Source organism: Saccopteryx leptura, chromosome 2 (genome assembly GCF_036850995.1).
Source record: "Saccopteryx leptura isolate mSacLep1 chromosome 2, mSacLep1_pri_phased_curated, whole genome shotgun sequence".
Taxonomy (NCBI): domain Eukaryota; kingdom Metazoa; phylum Chordata; class Mammalia; order Chiroptera; family Emballonuridae; genus Saccopteryx; species Saccopteryx leptura.
Genome location: NC_089504.1, coordinates 32180183 through 32199891, shown reverse-complemented (window position 1 = coordinate 32199891; position 19709 = coordinate 32180183). Strand labels below are relative to the sequence as shown.

Here is a 19709-nt window from a genome sequence, read left to right as displayed (position 1 = left end):
TTCTACTGATCTTTGTTATTTAAACATGTATTTTCTTTCTACTTATCAACAGGTATGAAAAAGTGTCTGCTTCCGTTAATGGATGAATGGATTAAAAAGTGGTACATATGGATAGTGGGATTTTTCAGCCTTAAGATGGGAAGAATTTCTGGCACATGCTATAACATGGATGAACTTTGCTAAGTGAAATAAACCAGACAATGAAAGGACACATATTGTGTGATTCCACTTTCATAAGGTATTTAAAGAAGGCAGAATAGTTGTTACCAGGGATTGAGGGGTTTGGGAATGGAGGTTATTGTATGCGGCATACAGAATTGCAGTTTGGGATGATGATGAAAAATTTCTGGATAGGTGGTGATGATGATGATTGCCTAACATTGAGAATGTACTTAATGTCACTGAAGTATGTGCTTAAAGATTGCTAAAATGGTAAGTTGTATGTTATGTGTGTTTTACCACTATATATATATGTATATACCTATATGTATATATGTGTATATATATGTATATGTGTGTGTGTGTGTGTGCATATATATATATAAAGAGTACCTACTGACCATACCCTTTGGTGGGACAGTAGTGGCTCTCTGGGGGAAAAAGAGCATTATTTGTAGCATTTTTGAGTTCTGTGGTGTACATGTTTTTCCCATGGCTGTTTTCAAGCTCCTGACACAATGTGAACTTGGAATTGGTAAGGGAGGAGTAACATTCGCTGTTCTGAGCCCACTTCTGCCTGTGGGAAATGAGAAACTCAGTATGCTTTTACTTCCGCCCTCCTTTTTGCACTTGCTCCTGATCTCTGTATATCTTATCCTTTCTTTCATTAAATAAGCCTATTAGTCAATTTCTTCTGCATTTGTTGGAGAATAGTTTGAACTTGCCTTCTATAATCTTGATTAAAAATTAGAAAGACTGAAACAGCTACTCACTTCATCCATTGTAGTGTTTTCACTACATTTTCATTGCCATGTAATTTTTTCTCTGATGTCAGGATATTGTGACTTCTTGATAGGTTGCGGCAGTTACGTGTAATGTGTGCTTTTCTCTCCACTCTTTTTGAGAACACATACCGGGAAATATCTAAAATTACTCCTACTTCAGGTGGTCATAAATTCAGAGATGTGCACTTGTTTCTTTGGTTGTTCTCCTGAATTTCCCTTTATTTGATTTGCTTTATCACTTTACATATATAGTGATATTTTCCTCTCCTTTTTGTTTATCTTAGAGAAAAATGTCAATGATGTCAATGCTTATCCTCTATTGGAAGTTGAAATGGGTCTGATGGAGGGAATGTGGATCCTTGTTTGAATATATTAGGTATAGATGAAGAAGGAGGAAAAGAAAAGGTTAGGTTGTCTGGAGCTTTGAGCCGCCAACTAATTTAGAGATCTAGCATCCTAGTTGGAAAAAAGCAGGAGCTGGAACCAGTATTTATTTCCTTGATGGTTGTGGCAGTCAGGCTTCAACCAGAATAATGTCACTTTTTCTTTCTTTCTTTTTTTTTTTTTTTCTTCATTTTTCTGAAGCTGGAAACAGGGAGAGACAGTCAGACAGACTCCCGCATGCGCCCGACCGGGATCCACCCGGCACGCCCACCAGGGGCGGTGCTCTGCCCCCCAGGGGGCGATGCTCTGCCCCCCAGGGGGCGATGCTCTGCCCATCCTGGGCGTCGCCATATTGCGACCAGAGCCACTCTAGCGCCTGAGGCAGAGGCCACAGAGCCATGCCCAGCGCCCGGGCCATCTTTGCTCCAATGGAGCCTTGGCTGCGGGAGGGGAAGAGAGAGACAGAGAGGAAAGCGCGGCGGAGGGGTGGAGAAGCAAATGGGCGCTTCTCCTATGTGCCCTGGCCGGGAATCGAACCCGGGTCCTCCGCATGCTAGGCCGACGCTCTACCGCTGAGCCAACCGGCCAGGGCAATGTCACTTTTTCTGATGTGGTAGGGCTGCTCTCAAAATGAGCTAGCTCTGACAGTGCCCCTGTATGAGTCAAGCGTGGCATTGTCCCTTAGATGGGAGCCAGGAGGAGGAAGCCCTGACTGGAGTTCTTGCTTGATGTGGTCCCTAGCACCCATGCTTTCTCCAAAGCCTCACGTGGGAATTAAATGTGGCAGAGGATGGCCCCACAGAACACTCTTGCCTTCCTCTATTACTTGTCACTTCCAGTGGGTTCTCTTCCACTTTTTATTATGAATGTATTGAGGTGACATTGTTTGATAAAATTATATAGGTTTCAGGTGTACAGTTCTATGATACATCATCTGTATATTGCATTGTGTGTTCACCACCCACAGTCAAATCTCCTTCTGTCACCATATATTTGACCTGTTTTACTCATTACTACCCCCCACTTACTCTTTAGATAAATTTGTCCAATACATGAGAGACGTCATGAAATGGGTACCTTTCCTTCCATCTAGTTCCCTTTGCCTAACATTGTGGAATACGTCAGTGTTTTTCATGTGAAGATGTCATATACTCTTCTCTATTAAAGTTTAAATAAAAAAAAATTAAATTGGCACTGGGAATGGGCATGGCCATATTTCCTCTTTGTCTGGAACTCTAACACAGAAGAAAGTAAACTAAATGTGTGGGTTCAGAGAGTGGCAGCTCCATGCTGCCGGGAGACCGATGCATGTTTCCTGCCGGCACCGCTGCTTCAGCAGACCAGTGCCCGCCCCGTTCTTAAGGATCCTGCCTTTGCATCAGCATAACCCATAAACATATAACTTACTTTTTAAATTCAGTGTAGAAATGTGGTCATATCACCTTAATTTTGTCAAATTAAATGTTTAAGACCCCAGGATTCACTAGGAAGGTGTCCAGTGTTTGCTCTGAGGTCTTTAACCCCAGTTAAAAATAAAACTCCAAAGGCTTATTTTTTTCAAGTAGAGGGAAGGGTTATTTCTTCTTCTAGAGCCAGAACTAGAGGGAAATACGAATCCTGGACATTGCCTCATATTAACTCATGTTACTTTTGAAGGTGGATACTCTAGTGTCCCAGGGATGCTCATGTTTCTCTCTACAGTATGATCATGGCCCAGGTGCCTGTGGAAACCACTATGGTGCCTCACAGCTGGGCTTCATGATCATACTTAAGTGCATTTGGACAAAGGAACATTTGAGTATAGACTTCAAGTGCTAGGATGGCTAGGTCCTGAGAGACTTACAGCATCAGCATATATTGTGCTATTATCAGGCTTTCTGACTTCCAAATCACAAGGCCTTTTAAGCTCAGATTGCTAACTCAGATGACCACTTTCCACAGGTAATTTTATTCTAGAGGGTTTGCCTTTCTTTCCTATGGACCTTATTCTGGATCACCCTGGTCTACTCTCGTGGGTCTTCCTGACTGAATTAAAGGGCACATTTGGGGGTATCAGACCTTTCTGTCTTAGAATATGAAATATGCAAATTAGTTATCCACCTTCTTCCCAGAAACTAGCCCCAGTTGCCAATGGGTATTATGAAGAGTCTGACTTGTTAAGGCACAAGTGTTTCTATTCTTGTGCCAGAGCAAATGTGCATATTTGTCCTTCATAAGAGAAACTACTCAAATGATTCTTTGGAGAACAAATGTCTGGTTCAGTGCACAACTCTGCCCTTGCTTATATTGAAAAGAGGTGACTGTCAATGAGAGAACCTCAGTGGCACTGACTCTTAATATGCAAACAAATGTAATTTCTATCTTTATTTGTATTCTTTCATCATTCTGTTTATTATCTAGAGTCACAGTACTGGAAAAGGCAGAGAGGTAAATGGTAGAGTCAGAATTTGTTTCCATGTTCTTTTTTTTAAATTTATTTTTATTTTTATTTTTTCTGAAGCTGGAAACGGGGAGAGACAGACAGACTCCCGCATGCGCCGGACCGGGATCCACCCGGCACGCCCACCAGGGGCGACGCTCTGCCCACCAGGGGGTGATGCTCTGCCCCTCCGGGGCGTCACTCTGCCGCGACCAGAGCCACTCTAGCGCCTGGGGCAGAGGCCAAGGAGCCATCCCCAGCGCCCGGGCCATCTTTGCTCCAATGGAGCCTTGGCTGCGGGAGGGGAAGAGAGAGACAGAGAGGAAGGCGCGGCGGAGGGGTGGAGAAGCAAATGGGCGCTTCTCCTATGTGCCCTGGCCGGGAATCGAACCCGGGTCCCCCGCACGCTAGGCTGACACTCTACCACTGAGCCAACCGGCCAGGGCCTGTTTGCATGTTCTTGACTATAAACCAGTGTCTATTATATCAGCAGTCATTATAGGGCACCTGGCATGTGCTGCACACTGGTTGGTAGGTGCTGGAAATATAAGTAAGATGTGGTCCTACCAAGGGAGTTAAACTATAAGAAAGTGTTAAGTACAACCTTAAATCTATGAACAGAGCACTGTAGAGCATGTAAGAGAGCACTCAAGGGATGGTTTGCTGGAGAATGAGATGTCCAAGCTGAGTCTGGATGGAAGAATTGAGTAAGGCAAGTAGAAGGAAAGGAAATAGTCTCTTTCAGTTAGATGAAGCAGTGAACAGTGACTATAGAGCTTTCCAGTCACCAGATGCACTTCTTCATGGTTGGAGTAGAGAGCAGCTGTTGTGATAAAGGCTTTCTAAGTATTTCTATTTCTTTTTTTAAAAGAGAAAAAAGAAAGAAATAGAAATACTTAGAAAATCTTTATCACAGCTTTATTGAAGTATAATTAGTGCACAAAAGACTGTGCATATTTCACATATACAATTTGATGAGTTTGAACATGTGTATACCCCTGAAATTATCACTACAATAAAAGTAGTAAACATCCATCACCTCCAAAAGTTCCCTCATGCCCCTCCCCCAACATCTTTTTGAGGATGGAAATATTTTATTAATAGTTTGGCATTCCTCCTCCTATCCCTCACAGATGTTGTTCTGTCTGTTCCTTTCAATGTGCTTCAGACTACTCTGATCTCCTGGCTAGATAACATCCAAGAGGCCAATACTAGGCTCAAACCCAGATTCTACCTAGAACTGTGTGAATCCTATCATTGGGGCTAAATGTATCAGCTGACTTCCAACCTAATCTTACCAGTAACAGCTAGGGATTTCCAATACCCACACTATACATCTGCTCATGGCAGAAATTGGTGTTTACTTCTCTCTACTACTGACCATGAAATTCAAGCGTTCTGGAAAAGATTGTATCAATGACTGTGTTTACAAGGAGGGAAAGCCCTAATTCTTGTTAAACAAGCTTAGTGTTTGATTTGTTCAACTTATCAAGTTTATGTACTACATAGAAAGCCTTTAGAAACTCATTAGTTAGAAGAAGATGGTGATGGAGTAGGTAGAAGTTATACTCACCTCCTTCATGGTCTGAACTGGAATTACAGCTAAATTATAGAACAGCTAACCTGAATAACCAACTGAAGACTAGTTGAACTGAAGTCTTATAACCATGGATTTACAGAAGAAGCCACATGAGACTGTTAGGAAGGGTGGAGACACAAAAAGGGCTGGCCTAGCACCCACATGCAGTGGTTTAGAATCTGGAGGGATATCTCAGCTACAAAGGTCCCCTCTTAAGAACGTGGTCTCAGCCCCATATGGGGCTTCCCAGCTTGGAGCAACAGTGCCAGGAAGAGGTACCCACATAACATCTGGCTGTAAAAATCAGCATGAATTTTGTCTGCCAGAGAGATGGGAGTCTGCTAGAATCCCAGATACCCTTTTAAAAGGCCAATGCATAAAATCTCATTTATGGCTACTCACCATAGGCTCCAGTGGAGAGAGGACAGCTCAGAACTGACTAAAATAGTGAAAGAAGAGACTGGGTTGTGTGGCTCCAGTAAGTACACAGAAAAAAATATAGAGAGGCAGGGAAACAGAGGAGACAAAGAAACATGCCCCAAATGAAAGAATAGGAGAAATTTCCAGTAAAAGAAATAAAATTGAGGCAAGCAAGCTACCAGATACAGAGTTCAAAACAATGGTTGTAAGGATGCTGAAGGAACTTAGAACTTTAACAAAGAGATAACAAGTATAAAAAAGGACATAGAAACCATAAAAAAGAACATCAGAAATGACAAATACAATGTCTGAAATGAAGAATACACTAGAAGGAATAAACAGTATATTGAATAAAGCAGAGGGTTGAATCAGCAATTTGGAAGACAAGGTAGCAGAAAACACCCAATCAGAGCAGCAAAAAGAAATAGAATTTTAAAAGATGAGGATAGTTTGAGGCACCTTTGGGACAACATGAAATGTAACAACATCTGCATCATAGGGGTACCAGAAGGAGAAGAGAGAGAGCAAGGAATCAAGAACATTTGAATAAATAATGACTGAGAAGTTTCCTAACCAAGTGAAGGAAAATGACACACAAATCCAGGAAGTACAGAGAGTCCAAAAAAGATGAACCCAAAGAGACCCACACACCAAAGATACATCAAAATTAAAATGGAAAAGGTTAAAGACAAAGAGAGAATATTAAAAGAGGCAAGAGAAAGTTACCTACGAGGGACTCCCATAAGACTGACAGCTGATTTCTCAACAGAAACATTTCAGGCCAGAAGATATTGGCATGAAGTAGTCAAAGGGATGAAAAGCAAGAACCTATAGCTGAGACTACTCTACCTGGCAAGGCTATTATTTAAAATTGAAGATGAAATAAAAGGCTTTCAAGTCAAGAAAGAACTAAAGGAGCTCATTACCAACAAACTAGTATTAAAAGAAATGTTAAAGGGTATTCTTTAAGAAGAAAAAAGGGAAAGAGGAACATAGTGATAAAGAATAAAATGCCAATGAACATGTACCTATCAATAATTACTTTAAAAGTAAATGGCTTAAAGCCTGACTTCTGGTGGCACAGTGGATAAAGCGTTGACCTAGAATGCTGAGGTTGCTGGTTCTAAACCCCAGGCTTGCCCAGCCAAGGTGCAAACAAGGAGCAACTACTATGAGTTGATGTTTCCTATCCCTCTTGTGCTTTCTCTCTTTCTAAAATCAATAAATAATATCTTTTTATAAAGTAAACAGCTTAAATGTTTCTGTCAAAAGAGATAAGGTAGCTCAAGTATACAGGACCCATATTATGCTGTGTATAAGACCCCTCCTCAGAATGAAAGATACACACATATAAAAGTAAATGGATAGAAAAAGATATTTTGTGCAAATAGAAACAAAAAAAGCTGGAGCAGCAATACTTCTGTCAGACAAAATAGACTTTAAAACAAATGCTATAGTAAGAGACAAAATGGACATTATATAATCATAAAGGGATCAATCCAAAAAGAGGATATATTCCTTGTCAACATATTATCCAATATACTACAGAAATATAAAGGATCGTAAGAATATTATAAACTATGTGCCCCCAAATTAGACAATCTTGGAGAAATGGGTAAATTCCTAGAAACGTAAAGTCTCCCAAAACTGTATCAAGAAGAATCAGAAAATCTGAACAGACCAATTACAACTAATGAAATTTGAAGCATTGATAAAAAAAAAAAAAAATACTCCAAGCAAACAAAAGTCCTGGATTGGATGGCTTCATAATGATTTTTTTTTTTTTTCTGAAGCTGGAAACGGGGAGAGACAGTCAGACAGCCTCCTGCATGCGCCCGACCGGGATCCACCCGGCACGCCCACCAGGGGCGATGCTCTGCCCACCAGGGGGCGATGCTCTGCCCCTCCAGGGCGTCGCTCTGTCGCGACCAGAGCCACTCTAGCGTCTGGGGCAGAGGCCAAGGAGCCATCCCCAGTGCCCGGGCCATCTTTGCTCCAATGGAGCCTCGGCTGCGGGAGGGGAAGAGAGAGACAGAGAGGAAGGAGAGGGGGAGGGGTGGAGAAGCAGATGGGCGCCCCTCCTATGTGCCCTGGCCAGGAATCGAACCCGGGACTTCTGCACGCCAGGCCGACGCTTTACCACTGAGCCAACCGGCCAGGGCCTTCATAATGAATTTGATCAAACATTGAACGAAGAACTTACACCTACCCTTCTCAAACTATTCCAAAAATTTCAAGAGAAGACTCTTAAATTCATTTTACAAGGTCAGCTTTATGCTAATTCCAAGACCAGATAAGACACTACAAAGAAAGAAGTGTATATGCCAATATCCCTGATACACAGACACAGAAATCCTCTACAAAATATTAGCAATCCATATCCAGCAGTACATTAAATAGATCAGAGACCATTATCAAGTGGATTTATTCCTGGGATGCAAGGCTGGTACTATATATACAAATCAGTTAATGTGATACACCACATAAACAAAGTGAAGAATGAAAACCACGTGATCATATCAATAGATGCAGAGAAAGCATTTGACAAAACCCAGCACCATTTATGATGAAAAATTCTCAGCAAAGTGGGAACATAGGAAACATCTCAATGTAATAAAGACTACGTATGATAAAACAACAGTCAACATCATATTCAGTGGGGAAAAACTTTCACTAAACTTGAAATAATGTAGGATGAGCAGAGGTAGTATGTGGGTGGAATTTTACTTAGATGGAATGATAAAATTAGGCTTAAATATGAAAAAAGGAGGATAGTGAAGGAAGACGATAGGAGAATATCAGGATAAAGTTATATCATAGACGTTAAAGGAGGAAAGTATTTAGGGAAAAAATCAATTTAAAACTCTGATACCTTCACACTGGCATAAACTGAATACATCTGAATTAAACAAACATAAAATTAAACATAAAACTTTACTAAAAACTTCTGACCAGTGTCTTATATTCTAACACATAATGTCCTCTTAGAATTAATCTTTGTGTGTTATATGTCTGCCTACCCCCAGAAAGACAGGATGTCTACTTTTCACCATTCTTATCAACATAGTACGAGGTGTCCTAGCCATAGCAATGGGACAAGAAAGAGAAATAAAAGGCATCCAAATTGGAAAGGGGGAAGTAAACTCATTATTTTTAGGTGATATGATACTATATATAGAGACCCTAAAGATTCCACCAAAAAACTAAAACTGATAAATGAATTGAGTAGCTGAATACAAAATTAATTAATGTCCTCTTAGAATTAATCTTTGTGTGTTATATGTCTGCCTACCACCAGAAAGACAGGATGTCCACTTTTCACCATTCTTATCAACATAGTAAGAGCTGGGGAGGCAGAGAGACAGACTCCCACATGCACCTAACCAGGATCTACCCAGCAAGCTCCCTATGGGGAAATGCTTTGCCCATTGGAGACATTGCTCCAGTTGCTCAGCTGCTTAGTTGCTCAGCAGCCGAGCTATTTTTAGCACCTGAGGCAGAGGCCACAGAGCCATCTTCAGTGCCTGGGGCCAACTCGCTTGAATCAATCGAATCTATTGAGCCATGGCTGCAGGGGTAGGGGGTAGAGAGAGAGAGAAGGGGAGGAGGAGGGGTGGAGAAGCAGCTGGTCACTTCTTCTGTGTGCCCTGACTGGGAATGAAACCCAGGACATCCATATGCTGGGTGACTCTTTACCACTGAGTCAACTGGCCAGGGTTATAGGATACAAAATTAATCAGAAATTTGTTACATTTTTATACACCAGTACCTATAAGAAAGGAAAACTAAGAAAACAATCCCATTTACAGTTGTATTAAAAATACATAGGAATAAATTTAACCAAGGAGGTAAAAGGAGGAAAATTATAAGATCCTGAAGAAAGAAATGTTAAAAAATGAAAACATATACCAGAGTGATGGCTAGAAAAATTAACATCATTAAAATGTTCATACTACCCCAAAAATCTATATATTCAACACAATTCCTATCAAAATACCAATAGCGTATTTCATAGAACTACAACAAATAATCCAGAAATTTACATGGAACTACAAAACTTGAATAGCCTCAGCAATATTGTGAAAGAACAAAGTTGGAGGCATCACACTGATGTGAAACTATAAGGTCATTTAATCAAAACAGCATGGTACTGGCCTACAAGCTGACATGTTGATCAATGGAACAGAATAGAGAGGCCAGGAATAAACACACACCTATATTGTCAACATTTGACAAAGGAGGCAGAACATTAAATGGAATAAGGACAGTCTATTCAATAAATGGTGCTTGGAAAATTGGACAAATACAGGCAAAAAAATGAAACTAGACCACATTCTTACACCATATACAACAATAAACTCAAAATGGATTAAATACTTAAATGTAAGACCAGAAACCATAAAAATCCTAGAAGAAAACACAGGCAGTAAAATTTCTGACATTTTCCTTAGCAGTATTTTTTCTGACATATCACCTCATGCAAGGGAAACAAAAATAATAACAAATGGGACTACATCAAACTAAGAAGTATTTGTACAGTAGAGGAAACCATCAACAAAATGAAAAGAAAACCTACTAAATGGGGGAACATACTTGCCAATGATACATCTGATAAGGGGTTAATATTTAAAATTTATAAAGAACTCATACTAAACACCAAAACAAATAAACAATCCAATAAAAAAATGGACAGGGTACCTGAATAGGACTTCTCCAAAGAGGACATACAGATGGCCAGTAGACATATGAAAAGATGCTCAACATCATTAATCATCAGGGAAATGCAAATTAAAACAACTATGAAATCTCACCTCACACCTGTCAGAATGGCATTTATCAACAGATCCACAAATGACAAGGGCTGACAAGGATGTTGTGAGATGGTAACCCCTGTGCACTGTAAGCGAGAATGCAGTTTCGTGCAGCCACTATGGAAAACAGTTTGCAGTTTCTTAAAAAAATTAAAATCGGAACTGCCTTATCACTCAGTAATTCCACCTTTGGGGATTTATCCAAGGAAACCCAAAACACTAATTTGAAAGATTATATGCATCCCTGTGTTTATTGCAGCATTATTTATAATAGCCATGATGTGAAAGCAACCCAAGTGCCTCTCAGTAAATCAGATACAAAGGTAGTGGTACATATATATACTATAATGGAATATTACTCAGCCATACAAAAGAACAAAATCTTACCATTTGTAACTGCATGGACGGACTTAGAGGGTATATTATGATCTGTGAAATAGAAAGACAAATACCATATGATTTCACTTATATGTGGAATCAAAAGAACATAAATGAACAAAGAAAACTGAATTGGACATATAAACACAGAGTAGACTGGTGTTTTCCAAAGGTGAGGGGGGTTGGGAAATGGAGAAAAAGGTGAAGGTATTAAGAAGTACAGCCTTGTAGTTACAGAATAGTCATGGGGATGTAAAGTGCAGCACGGAATATATTCAGTAATATTGTGATAACTATGTATGGTGCCAGGTGGATACTGGAATTAATTATTGAGAAGGGACACTATGTAAAGTATATGATTATCTAACCATTACACTGTACACCTGAAACCAATACAAAATAGTATTGAAAGTAAACTGTACTTGAAAAATAAAATTTAAATGAAAACATATAAGGAGAGACAAAAACTAAAAACTTTTAAATAAAAAAACTCATTAAAGTTGGTGCTTCTATCTTTGTTTATTCTTTCTGCAAGCTCATCAATGTGAGAATCATCAATATGATTACATGGTAGTAACTATTGAAGAGTTTCCACATGAAATAAAATTCTTCCATGGAGATCAGACCTGGGTGATCAGAATCAATGACATTAAAGATGATTTGCAGGTAAGATCAGTATCTGTAGTTTCAATTAGAGCTGACTGAACCTCTTTCACAGGCTTTTGAATGTGGATATTGTAGAAGCAGGACATATAGTCAATATTCCCATCGCTATCTGTGGTGACCTGATGCGAACCCAGGGATCTTCATGGTAAGTTCAGACCTCAAACATTCCCCATGGGAAAGGCCCATTGGTCCATAGGAAGTTTTCCTGACTTATTGTGGTCTTGAAGATGGGAAGCATGAATGAGGTCAATTTTTCCTGAAACATTCTCTCTTTTAATATCCTGATGGCACTACTTTTAATAGTATTCATCCTTTGATAAAGAGGCCTTATGCACATTGCCTTAGTTATATAGTACTGGACAAAGCAAAGGGTCATACCAAAACCCAAGCAATGTAAGCTCCACGATTGCTGCCTTCTTTATAATAATTAGAAGCAGAAACTACAGTACAGTGGTACTTTGAGATACAAGTTTAATTTGTTCTGTAACAGAGCTCATAAGTCAGTCAACTTGTATATCAAACAAATTTCTCCCATTTAAAATAACTGAAATAGATTTAATTTGTTCCAGCCCTGTGAAACATCCCAAACCATCCTAAATTATGAAAAAAAACCCATGTTTTTTAATTAAGACACACACATGTATACTTTACCAGTGCATAACAAAATATATGAAATAAAAGAAAAAAGTGTTATTTAGTACTGTATTCTTATCTTGGAGACAGACGAGTGCGGCTAACGGAGGGGGGGAGGAAGGGATGCAGGCACTGTGGACACGTAAACTAAAACTGCACTTAACACTAAATGTAAACTAAAACTGCATTTTCTTTAAACAAAACTAAAACTGCACTTTCTTTACTTAAAATAAAACCACAAAAACTTAATTGTAAAAAACTGCACTTTTTTAACTTTAAACTTATCCTAAGCTCAATATTACGTATTTTTCATTTAATCATCACCTGTGTTTGCCTTTTTGGCTGCAGTTTCAGCACTTTCACTTGCAGGACTTTTGAATAAAAATCTATCCAAAGAGGTTTGCTTTTGCCTGCCTTTTAAAATGTTACAGAAATGTGACAAATAGGTGTCATTAAAAAGTGCTGAAGCATGACCAGTTGAAACTCTTTCAGGGTGTTTCTTTTCAATGAAACTTGAAAGCTTCTCCCACATTGCCAGCATGTCTTTAATTTCACTTGTATCAATAGAAATCACTTCCTCTGACTCTAACTCCTCCTCACTACTAATCTCTTGCAGAAGCTTCGTATGTTGCATCATCCGTAGCTCCTTCAACTCCTCAGTTGAGAGTTCCTCATGTTCTTTGACGAGCTCGTTTATGTCACCCTCATCTACCTCCAGACCCATCGACTTTCCAAGGGACACAGTCTCCTCCAATGCTTCTACCTCGATCTCGGTCTCTGGTTCGAATCCTTCGAAGTCTCTGTCTGCAACAACATCAGTCCATAACTTTTTCCATGCTGAGTTCAAGGTTCTTCTTGTAACCTCTTGCCATGCCAAGTCAATAATGTGTAAACATATCACGATGTTGTAGTGATCTTTCCAAAACTCTCAAAGGGTTAGAATTGTATTCTTAGTCACCTCAAAGCAGCAGCGGAACAAGTGCTTTGTGTAAAGCTTTTTAAAGTTGGAAATGACCTGCTGATCCAAAGGTTGCAAGATTGAAGTTGTGTTGGGTGGGAGGTAGAGGACTTTCATGAATTTGAACTCATTGAGAATGTCATCTTCAAGACCAGGTGGGTGGGCTGGAGCATTTTCAAGGATTCATAATGCTTTCATCAGGAGTTTATTTTCTTGAAGATATTTCTTCACTGCAGGACCAAAGACAAGATTTACCCATTCAGTAAAAAACTGCCGCCTAACCCATACCCTAGCATTGGCATGCCACATAACCTGCAGTTTTTCTTTAAGAATCTTGTGAGTCTTTAAGGCTCGAGGATTTTCAGAATGATACACTAGCATTGGCTTTACTGTACAGTCACCGCTAGCATTTGCACACAATGCAAGGATCAGACAGTCCTTCATGGGTTTATGGCCTGGCAGCTTCTTCTCTGCGGTGATGAAAGTCCTCTGGGGCATTTCCCCCCCCCCCCAAATAATCTTGTTTTGTCACAGTTGAACACTTGTTGGGGGATGTAGCCTTCCTTTGCGATAAGCGCAGCAAAACGTGTGATGTGCTCCTCAGGTGCCTTAATGTCAGTGCTCACAGCTTCACCATGCCTCACCACCGAGTGGATGCCAGATCTCTTCTTGAAATTTTCAAAGCAGCTGTGATTTGCCTTAAATGTATCTTCTGCTGCCTGTTTTGAGGTTGATGGTTCTTTATTCTTCAAGTCGCCATAAATAATACGTGCCTTTTTGCATATTAGAGTCTCCGTCACTGTATCTCCTGCCAGCTCTTTCTCTTTCACCCACACCAGCAGAAGCTTCTCCATTTCTTCATGGATATTTGTCCTTAATTGGGACAGAATTGTAGTTCCTTTCACTGGATTTGTGCTTTTGATGGCATCCTTTTGTTTAAGGATGGTACAAATTGTAGATGTATTGCAGTTGTACAGCCTTGCCAGTTCAATCACTCGTACACCACGCTCATGTTTTTCTGTTATTTCTTGCTTTACTTCTATCGACATCATTTTCTTCTCACCACTGTTCTTTACACTCACTTTCTTCGTCCCCATAATAGCACACAAAAAAAGTTAGTAAAAAATGCAAAAATGATGCAAGAAGAAGTACAGCACACGAGATTAGACTTGATTCTGTGGGTAACACGTGAGAAAGAACAAGATGCTGGTGTTGTGCTGCCAATACTGGACCTGTGCACCAACGCGCCAGCTAGAGGCAGCTTTCTGAATCACGACTCATATCTCGGAATTTCGCTCGGATTTCGAACAAAACTATGGACCGAGTCACAGCTCGTATCTTAAAAATTCGTATGTTGGTCTACTCGTATCTCGAGGTACCACTGTAATAAACTTCCCGTCATGGCAGATTTTATACCCTTAGGACTTACATTCATTAGCCCTAATAAGCATCTTCAATTGGTACTAAGAATCTTGAGGGTAATATCTGGTTTACTATAGCAGCTCTCTCCTCAATATGTGTTTGGATAACAGCCTCTTTGCCTTTGGGGTCACTCCACAGAATATTGATAACCGGTTCCTACTTATGCTTTAAAGGTTAACTGTTCGGAAAGAGATCTATTTGTTTTGACTTCCTGAGGCATACTGACTTTATATATCTTCAGGTCATAAAGTATGGTCTTCATCTATTGGATTGGTGGCATCAGCACAAATATCATTTTGTTTCTTTCTGTGTAATGGAGTAAATTCAAAACATTGGGCTCCGATATCCCACCATGTTTGACCAGGACTTCATTATAAGTGATTGTTCAATTGGGAGGCAAGTGTAGACTTCTTCCAAGATTTGTAAGACCCCGCCCCCTCACCGCACACACTCATAGCTTATATTTATGCAAGACTTCTCTTTTGAAGCCATACTTCCATATTAAAAAAAAAATCTTCATTTTTCCTTCTGTTCAAGTGCAGGTCCCTGAGATAGACAATGAAATTCACAAACAGGATTATTCGGATCTATGTGAAACTTTTTCCTTAATCTACAAACTCACCATGAAAAACACATGGGTTCCTCCCTAAGGGAGACCGTTCTTGTAGAGAAGATCAAAAAAGAGATCATCTAATTTCCCATGCAAATCACCACAGATTGTTATCTCTTTGGAGGAATAAGTTTTAAAAAAAATTAAAAAAAACTTTCCAATTACACTTTACTTTTAATATTATTCTGTATGAGTTTCAGATGTACAGCAAACTGGTTGAAAATCATATACTTTACAGAGTGGTTCCCTCCCACTGCTGCTTCAAGTACCCACCTGGCCCTATACATATTTACCAGGAAATTATTGACTGTATTCCCTATGCTGTAATCTATATCTCTGTGGCTGTTCTGTAACTACCAATTTGTACTTCTTAATCCCTTCACCTTTTTCACCCAGCCCCCCAACCCCTTCCCTCTGACACTGTCAGTCTGTTTGTTCTTTGTATCTATTAGTCTGTTTCTATTTTAAAAATTTTGTTCATTAGATTCCACATATAAGGGAAATCATACAGTATTTGTCTTTCTCTGTCTGACATATTTCATTTAGCATGATGCCCTCTGGGCAAAAGATAAGATTTTATTTTTTGTTATGGCCAAGTAGTATTTTATTGTCTGTATGTACCGCAGCTTTTTTTATCCACTGATTTATTGATAGACTGGCTCTTGGGTTGCTTCCAGATATTGGCAACCCAAATGATGCTGCAGTGAACATAGAAGTGCATATATTCTTTCAAATTATTGTTTTGTGATTCTTTGGCTACATTCCCAGAAATAGAATCACTGGGTCATAAGGTAGTTCCATTTTTAGTTTTTGAGGAACCTCCACACTGTTTTCCATGGTGGTTGTGCTGCATTCTGGAGGGACAAGTTTTATGTGAGTAAAATTCAGCATTTGCTTCAGGACTTTCTAGTTTTCAAATAGTAATTCTAAGACATAATGAGCATGAAGTATTGTTGTCCTTGAAGGCCTCCATTAGTAAATCAGTATCAGTAAATGTGAGCACAAATTGCAGCCAAGGGCCACTATAGGAGAATGGATGTCTATCAGCCTCACATAGTCCTGTCTATCCTTGTTGTTTTAGATGGTACCAAAGAGTTGATTTGCTAATTCTGAATCTTTCTCATGTATATTTGTGTAACTTTCCAACATGAAGAAAAAGAAGTTGGATAGCTCCATTTGACCTTGTTTATTGGCATATTGGATGGACTGGACGATGGTGAGCACATAGCATTGTCTGGTCCTCAGCCAACCACTGTAACCTCGGTACCGCTTCTGGATGATCAATGCAGATCTTAGTGCATTCTCAGGGCGAAATACCATAGCCCATGTCCTCTAGATTGTGTATGTTCAAAAAGCTTCAATTCCTCATTCCAAGATGGTATGAAGAATGCTTCCCTTTATGCTGTCCCAACTGTTTTGTGTGTGCCAAGAACACTTAATATGTTATCTGCCCTCTTAACATTTGTTAAAAAGTGTATGATGGTGTATTGTTAATGATAGGCACTGTGTTGTGCCGAGGATCTCTAGAACTTACTTATGTCACATAACTGAAACTATATATTCCCATTGAACTTCTGTTTTCCCCTGCTCTCAGCCTCTGAAAACCACTGTTCTACTCCCTACTTCTATGAGTTGATTATTTTAGGTTCCTCATAACAGGGCAGTATATCTTTCTAAGGGCACATTTATATTTGATGGGAATCAATTTATTGCAGTTATTTACTATTTGAACTTATGTGACAGATTAATTTGTGTGTAACTAAAACCTAACAGTTCTGAACCCATCTTCAGTTTCATTATTTCAGTCCCATATGATCAAAGTTATTTTAATATAGTTTGAGCATTGTTCATTAAAGAACTAATGCTGGTTGAGTACAGGCTGAGTAGTAGATTCTTTCTATCAGCATTCTCATGAGGTAATACTATCTTTGTTTATAGATAGAGAAACTGACATTTAAAGAGGTTAAATAATGTGTTGGGGGTCATGCAGTTACCAAATGTGTCAGCTGGAACACAAACCCGGGCCTGGCTTACTCCAAAGCAATAACCAAACTTTTAACACCAAAGTCTATGTTGCTGGAAGTTTGAGTTATTGTCATAGAATACTTTTAATTACATGTGCAGAAACTGGACTGGGGTGACATTAGACAGGTGTGGTCATAAAAACTGCTCTGTTTTAGTGGGTTTGTCTCCTGCTATTGGCTTGCTTGGCTGTGAACACACTGCCAGAAGGTAATCAAAGAGCTGAATGAACCTGGCAGTTGTAAATGAAAGCACGGGGTCTCTACTAGGCCAGCGCAGAAGGGAATGCGACCATTGTTTTTAATAGGCCAAATATTTCTCTTTTGTTCCCTAGGAGGCAATTGGAAGAGACATGCTGATAGCTCCCTTGGGGCATTAACCGGAACCAAATTAGTGAAGTGGAGCTTAAGTTGATCATTTTATTTCCAGTTCACAAAAACAGAAAATGAATTCTAGTGGGAGTAGACATATTTTCTAGTTCATCAAAGATTACAAATTGTATTACTGCGATATTTTCATTATAGTAATTACTTCATGGGCATAGTAATATAAAAGTATCACTTTAGATAAATTCCCATTTCCTGCTGTGGTTCTTTTAAGGCAAATCTTTTCATTTTTCAAAATGAATATTTTAATAACCAACAGGGCCATCTCCCCTTGCCTAGGCTACTGATGCCTCGGTGATCGAGTCCCATGGTCTGTGTTTAGTTTGTGCCTCATAGGTGATAAGCACAGCTTCCTATCTGCGGGTATGGACACCCTCCATGACAGTGAAGTACCTGCGCCCCCGTGAACTTGTGGCAGTGTGCTCTGAGTGCATCATGGTCATGACATAATTGTCAAGGCGATATTTGACGAGTCAAAGAAAGGAAAAAAAGAACTATCCCAGATGCTCCTTTAACATTATTTTCCTAAGATAAAGTGAGAGAAGTTGAAAATATTCTAAATCAGAAAAGAAATTCATGGGCAATAGGAACTAGTTTGGGGATACTTCCATTCTGGGGATTTAGAGATGTTTGATGTGCATGTTTCATGAAGGATGAAGTTGCCACTGTAAGTGACCCTCCAAGGTGCCATGTAAACAGAGACGAGGGAAGAGAAACAGAACAGCTCTTAGAACCTCAGTGCAGTGTGTTTTTCTCATCATCCACTAAATTATGACTTGAATGAAGTTGTCAGATACCTGCAAAGCCAAATGAGAGTTCAGTGTATTTTCAGTTGAGTTATACAGCTTGACTATTGATGTATGCAATATTTAATTTAATTTATTGCTGCTTACATAGTTATGAACACTAAGTATAAATAAACAATGAATTTGGCTGCATTTCAAAGCAATGGCTTCACCTGGGAATATGAACAATAAATGGATGTGGCAGCTCTCCAAAGGAGAGAAACTTTTTTCATGGCTATTCCTTTTATTTTTTATTTTTATTTTTGTATTTTTCTGAAGCTGGAAACGGGGAGAGACAGTCAGACAGACTCCCGCATGCGCCCGTCCGGGATCCACCCGGCACGCCCACCAGGGGCGACGCTCTGCCCACTAGAGGGCGATGCTCTGCCCCTCCGGGGCGTCGCTCTGTCGCGACCAGAGCCACTCTAGCGCCTGGGGCAGAGGCCAAGGAGCCATCCCCAGCGCCCAGGCCATTTTTGCTCCAATGGAGCCTCGGCTACCGGAGGGGAAGAGAGAGACAAAGAGGAAGGAGAGGGGGAGGGGTGGAGAAGCAGATGGGCGCTTCTCCTATGTGCCCTGCCCGGGAATTGAACCCGGGACTTCTGCACGCCAGGCCGACGCTCTACCACTGAGCCAACCGGCCAGGACCTCATGGCTATTCCTTTTAATATAACCATATAGATTTGTAACTATTTAGTTGAGCAACAATATGTTTTTTGAGCTGATGTTGTGTTCCTGGCCTTGTGCTAGAGTCTGAGGTTTCTGAAATGAGTAAAATAGTCCCTTGCTTTCAAAAAAGCTCATAATTCTTTATTGTGTGGGCCCTGAGAAGATACTTACTGAGAAGAGATTCTGGTGGCTACCTGGGCTCAAAGTGAAAAAACAGAGCCTAGCAGCCATTTCTACACAGGGACCTCTCATGCAAACTGCACTTCAGGGAGAAGCCTGCACTGAACTGCCTGTCCCTGCACTGAACTACATGTCTGCACTGTGTTCCTGCCTTCTGAGCCAGCCCTAATAAAGGAGTTTCTTGAATCCTATTTTAACCAATAGAACTGAGGCTTTCCCCGTCTAACTGGAGCTGGGCAGCAATAGCCCCCTCAGCTTCTTCACCAGTCAATCTGAGCAGCTCCATTCTGACCAGTCAGGACAGTGCCTTTTTGAATCAGTCAAACTGCCAGTATTTGGAGTCCTCATTTGCATGAAGACAGACCAATCAGGAACCAGTGCAAGGACTTTGGTTTATATAATCCACTCCCCTGTGGCTCATGGAACACACTTTCCCTTTACAC

At 40.1% G+C, this 19709-nt stretch overlaps 1 pseudogene; it reads right to left on the bottom strand.

Annotated features, from left to right (window-relative positions):
* Nucleotides 1–14876: 14876 nt before the first annotated feature.
* On the bottom strand, nt 14877–16544 carry LOC136391272 (serine/threonine-protein phosphatase with EF-hands 1 pseudogene; annotated as a pseudogene).
* Between the last annotated feature and the right edge of the window lie 3165 nt (nt 16545–19709).